The 6,181-nt window shown below is 34.3% G+C and overlaps 1 pseudogene; it reads left to right on the forward strand.

Annotated features, from left to right (window-relative positions):
• The window catches only part of LOC107704981 (SH3 domain-containing kinase-binding protein 1-like), a 15,881-nt pseudogene that overhangs the window by 3,679 nt on the left and 6,021 nt on the right, over nucleotides 1-6,181 (forward strand).

Raw genomic sequence — 6,181 nt, forward strand, 5'->3', positions numbered from 1 at the left:
TCATCGGAACACACGCAAATGCTGAAAGACAGAACCAATCAATCACAGACAGTGTTCGCTGCTGATGCATGGCTCACAGTGCTTGTTCAAATAGGGCTGCGTTTCCCAAAAGCATCAGAAGCATAAGTAGATCTTAAGAAACCATTGCCACATTATTACATTACATTACATTGTTACTATATATACATTTAAATTTAAATTAATTACTATATATATATAAAAATGCATCACGGTTTTCCACACAAATATGAAGCAGCAATAATAATAAATGTTTCTTGAGCAGCAAATGATATTAGAATGATTTCTGAAGGATCATGTGACACTGAAGACTGGAGTAATTATGCTGAAAATTCAGCTTTGATCACAGATGCATTTTAAATTACATTTTAAAATATATTAAAATAGAAAATAGTTATTTTTAATTGTTATATTTCACATTATTGCTGCTTTTACTGTTTGTTTGTTCAAATAAGTGCAGCCTTCCTGAGCATGAGACTTAAAAAAAATATTACAAAATCTTACTGACCCCAAACTTTTGTGTACATGTAATATTTATGTTAAATTGGCTAGTTTGTGCAAGTAAATTTATTTAAACTGGTTGTTAAAAGTTCAAATGTATTGTGTTATGTTCTGTAATTGCTGTTAATAAATCTGTCAGAAAAAAAAATATATATGAGTTTCGCCTTTAGGGGTACAACAGCCTGGCAGCCTTTTACAAAAAAATAACCATGGTTTTATTACTGTAACCACTGTTTACCACAGTATTTGTAGTGAAACTGCAGTAACCACAAATTTACCATGGTAATAATAATAATAATAATACATTTTAGTACTTATGTAACGCCAACAAAGGTGGACCTTTGAAACTCATCTACACTTAAAGCATGCATACTTGTATGGTACTAATATGCTCCTTTTTAGGGGTATAGTTGCACCTTTGAGGTTACTGCCCCAGTAAAGGGCTAAAATACAAATATAGTATATTTTATTTCTAACAGTGTAAACAAAAAAAGGCCTATGAAATGTTAAAAACATGGCTTTAAAATCTAATATTAAGTCAGTATAATTACTGATTATATTCTTTTAATAATTTAAATTCAGTAATTTATAATTAAGTTTAGTTTAGAGGTATCGATATCGACGATACTGGGCTTGAAAATATCATTATCGGATCGAAAATAAAATAAGAGGTATCGCCCATCCCTATTAAAGATCAATGAGATTTGAGTGCTGGCTGTGCAGATGCAATATTCTTTAAACCTTCATAAACCGATTCGGTTGTGAGTCTGAATGGCACTCTGAGTGGCATTAGGGTAGAAGATTTCAAAATAGCCGATAACCATAATTACAATACATAGCCTAATTAAAATGACATGGGCACGGTATTGAAATGATTGTTGAATTTTATATATAGTTTTATAAAAGTCATGCAAATATTGACACTCGTATTTTTCAAGAGTCGAATTAATCGGTTGAGCCAATGATTCATTCATCGTCACTCCTGGCGTAAACCTGCAGAAAAGCGATTCTGAACGAATCTGGGATGAATCAAAGTCCCCAACAATAACAGATATGTTTTCTTTCAAATATTCAAATTTTATGGTGGAGAAATGTTTTTTTTTTTCAGTGACAGATTCTTAAACTTTTACATACGAAACCACAGGCGTAAGCGTCTGAAGCTGCCCAAAGCATCCCGACTTGGTAGACTAAAATAAGTAGGCTAATGAAAGGTTTGTGCCTCCACATCCGGTCTCAAATTATACCCACCAAAATCCATAGGCTATATCCGCCATAAAATAGAACTTGTCATAAAAGTGAAGTACTTGTAAAAGTGAAAGCTGGAAGTGCTTTTGCAGTCTAGTTCAGTTCAGTTTGTTCTCACACGTTAACGTGTTGACATGTTACATATGTTTTCCACTTACTTCATCGCTCCAGCGAAGAAACCAAAGGTACAGACGAGGAAATGTGAGGTGGCTTTTCCCTACACCACGAGGACGAGCTGGAGCTGGTTGTCGGGGAGACCATCGAGATTCTCAGAGAGGTGAGAAGTTCTATACATTTCTAGAAACTTAATTGATAAGAGTCTTATGTGGTTTCGTATTGCAGTTACTTGTGCTTTCTGTGAGCAGAAGTGGTAATCTTTCATCATCCTTGTTAACGTTAAAGAATAGTTAATCCCAAAAAATAAATACATAAATAAATAAAAAATAATAATTATAATAATGCAAATAACCAATTTACTCACCCTTAAGTCTTTTCAAATCTCTCTCTCTCTCTCTCTCTGTCTCTCTATGACTAAATGTATACCCGTTATACACAGTACTATACTGGATAAAAACACCCATCAAATGAGTAAATGTATCTGGGAAATGTTTATGTGTCCTAATTAAATTTTATATTTATAAATATTCTGCTATAATTTCTGTTTTATCTGGCAGATTGAAGATGGGTGGTGGATGGGAAAGAAAAATAACCAAATAGGAGCCTTTCCATCAAATTTTGTCAAGGAAATTTTTGTCCCTTCAAAAGGTGACGTTGTACACTAAAATTGGAACTTGCATTTCTTTTGCATCACATGCATAATAGGGTTCCCTCCATAATTGTTGTGACAAAGATTGTTGTAACTTGGGCATTCTATGTTTGTGGTGAACCTTTGTGGTATTTTTGTAGTCCCATTAAGTCTTTTGTGGACAAATCCACACATGCTTCCTGAGAAGTGTTTCTGTCAGACATGTCTGACTGTTTTGATTGAATTTTGGTTAGTTGTCTGATGTTGCTTATTGTTTTATTCTTGTTTCTCAGCTTCAATAGTTTCTTCACTCTTACTGGCAAAATTTTGGTCCTTATGTTAACAAACACAAATAACAGAGTCCAAATTTTATCAGTAGCCTAGAACAAAGACTAAATGCTGAAAGTTTAAACGGTTGAGTAATCACAAACATCTGTGAAGCCATTGGTTCTAAACAGTATAGTGTCATGAAATGCCTGGACTATGTATAAAAAGTGTTGTATTTTCCCTGGTGAAACCAAACTGTAATAAAACATTATTTAATAAATAAAGAATAAAGTAAATAAAGAATAAAATAAAACATAATAATAAAAATGTGTTTTTGTTCCGAACATTATGGAGGGCGCTGTATGTTTGTTACTGTCTTACTGGACCCTCTTAATGTTCTGCAGATGGCAAGACAACTGAAGTCAAATCCAGGCCTAAACTCTCTGAAGCTGTCTTCAATAAAGAGGTGAAAATTATATTCTATTATATTCTATTATATTATAATTTATATATTGTAATATAATTTTTTTCATACAGGGAAAAGTACAACAGAGACCAAGTTTAAGGAGAAAAACATCAAGTGGTGAGAAGTCTAAAAACATGCCATACCGTACAGATGACTTTGGTTAAATAATTAAATGCTGTTTAGCTGGTATTTGAGGTTGTACACTTCAACTTGAAGAGGACCGAACACTATTCCCATGTTACACAGTGACAGAGAACACGCAGAGTCTTAAGACAATGTGTATGCAGTTATCAGTGAATGAAAAGATCTATTCTTAAAGGACTTCCCTAAGGCCTTCATACCAAAAGAGCAGCAACATGTGCTTTCAGATTCACCCACCAAACCTACCTGGCAAATCCGTTGAGGAAAAGCCCAAGATGCTAATAAGTCAATTACAACGTGAGTACATTTGAAGTCACTAAATTCATATTTAATTTCTCAACAGTGAAGGAATGTTGTCAGGTCATGTTCGACTACAAAGCTGTTGCCGAAGACGAGTTAAACCTGAAGAAGAGAGACGTCATAGCAATCATCAACAAGGTGTGTCATTTGTGACCAACTGAATGCTTTCTATTTATGCAGCACACAGCACATTTTCTAATGAAAAACAAAGTTACCTCATCCGATGTGTATGTAAAGGATAATGTACAGTCAGCTGGTCATTGCAGCAAAATAATAAATGATGATCCGGTGATTAGAATGCCAACACAAAACAATCTTGAATCATTCTAAAGAGGTGTGTTTTGTGAAAATGACAGCATGACTTTACATTACCTTGCTTATTACATGTTTACTTAAATAATTACTTAAACCAATAGTTCACCCAAAAATGAAATTTTTGTCATCATTTACTCACACTCATGTCGTTTCAAAACCTGCATACATTTTTTTCTTATGTTGAACAACACAAAAGAAGATATTTTGAAGAACCAAACAGTCCCCATTGACTTCCAGAGTAGGGAATGAAATATTCTGAAAGTCAATGGGGACCATCAACTGTTTGATTACCAGCATTTTTCAAAATATCTTCTTTTATGTTGAACATAAGAAAGAAACTCATACAGGTTTGGAAGAACATGACAATGGAACGAAATGATGACAAAAGGTTCATTTTTGGGTGAACTATCGCTTTAACAAATAAGTAAATATATGCACATGAAATTGATTTGAGTTGAAATTATGCTACCATTTTATGGTTCTGTTATTCTTTATGCTACCAAAAGACCATTCAAAGTCTTTTATGCTCATATAGCTAATATTACAATAAAAAAGTTTTCTATTTTAAAATATTTTTAATTGTAATACTAAATTTTCTTATTATAGTCAATATTGAAAACAGTTGTTCTGCTTATTATTTTTGTGGAAACTGTGATAAATCTTTGATGAATAGAAAGTTCTAAAGAACAGCATTTATTCGAAAATGAAATGTTTGTAACATAAATATATTTACTGTCAATTTGGTCAATTTAATGCATCCTTACTGAAAGTATTTATTTCTTTCAAAACAAAACATTTTTTTGAATGGTAATTAAATGAAATGAAAAGGGCATAGAGTGATCTCATATGTGTATTCTAACTGATTACCTCCTCATTTGGTTGTTTATACCCCATATACAAGTTTGTGTCTTTTCCTGGGCAATGATTCAGCTTTGTGTTTTTATTTTCTTTTTCTTTTCCCTAAAGTCCACTGAGGACGAGGGCTGGTGGGAGGGGGAACTGAACGGACGCAGGGGCTTTTTTCCTGATAACTTCGTCATGGTGATCCCAGCGGATGCTCTTCATGTGAGTGTGGGACAGAGAAATGTTCTCATGATTGGCCCATTTGTGCACTGTTAGAGAATGGGAGTCTCCCTTTTGTCAACACTGCTCTGGGCTGTTAGTAATGGGCTGGCTCAGAAAACCGATTTTAGTTTACAAATAGTTTAATTTGTTTTAAGATGGAACAGACTGGAGGTTATAAATCTGTTTTTAATACCTTATTATTATTATATTAAAAGAGATTGACTCAGAGGTTTCCATTAGAAGAGAGGAACACTAAAACGGTGACTGGATTCCTCCTACATGGAAAGAGTGTGAGCTTTGTCTTGCTCAGAAGGACTAATCTATATTTTGTTGACAATTTCTCGTTTCTGACGCAGACTGGAAATGCAGGCCAGCCACCGGTGAGACATGGCTCTCTGAAAAACGCAGGTAAGACATCAGCACCTGTCATAGTGGCAGGGCTGGTTCGACAAGTCTGTTTCTTCAGATTATACCAAACATAGCTGGAAATGTTGTTAGAAATAGTATTAAAACATTTTAGGGGGTGTGTGAGCTGGTTCGATAAGATGTAAAACATATAGCACGTGTCAGGGCGTCTTTAAAGTACTTGTTACTGTCAATTCAAAACTAAAGTTTGTAGGTTTAACTCTTGCATGGCGTGACCCATAGCCATTACTTAAAAAAAACTGCTTTTGCACTAAATTACTACTTTCTGTTTTGTGAAAGTAACATATTTATCCATCTTTAAGTATTCAAATTTTAGCAAGTTATACACTAGCACAATTATGCTAACCTTGAAAAACTGCATTTTGTAATATAAAATTTGAATTTTTGTGCACTGCTTTGTGTCTTTATAAGAACTCTACGGAGCCCGGGAAGTCACCTGTAGGAGAAAAAAAAAACAATCCGTGGCGACGTTTTTGCAATCCGTCCCCTCAGTTTATAAACCGTACTCACGAATTCTTAAACTGTTCCCTCGGTTTAACAAATCGTGCCCACGGATTAATAAACCGTACTCACGAATTTCCAATCCGTGCGCTAAGATTTTGTAAACCGTACCTTTGGATTTTGAACCCGTACCCACAAATTCATAATCCGTGCACATACTTTCGCAATCCGTTCCCTCGGGTTTGTAAACT

This window comes from Sinocyclocheilus anshuiensis, unplaced genomic scaffold (genome assembly GCF_001515605.1).
Source record: "Sinocyclocheilus anshuiensis isolate Anshui unplaced genomic scaffold, SAMN03320099.WGS_v1.1 scaffold702, whole genome shotgun sequence".
NCBI lineage: Eukaryota > Metazoa > Chordata > Actinopteri > Cypriniformes > Cyprinidae > Sinocyclocheilus > Sinocyclocheilus anshuiensis.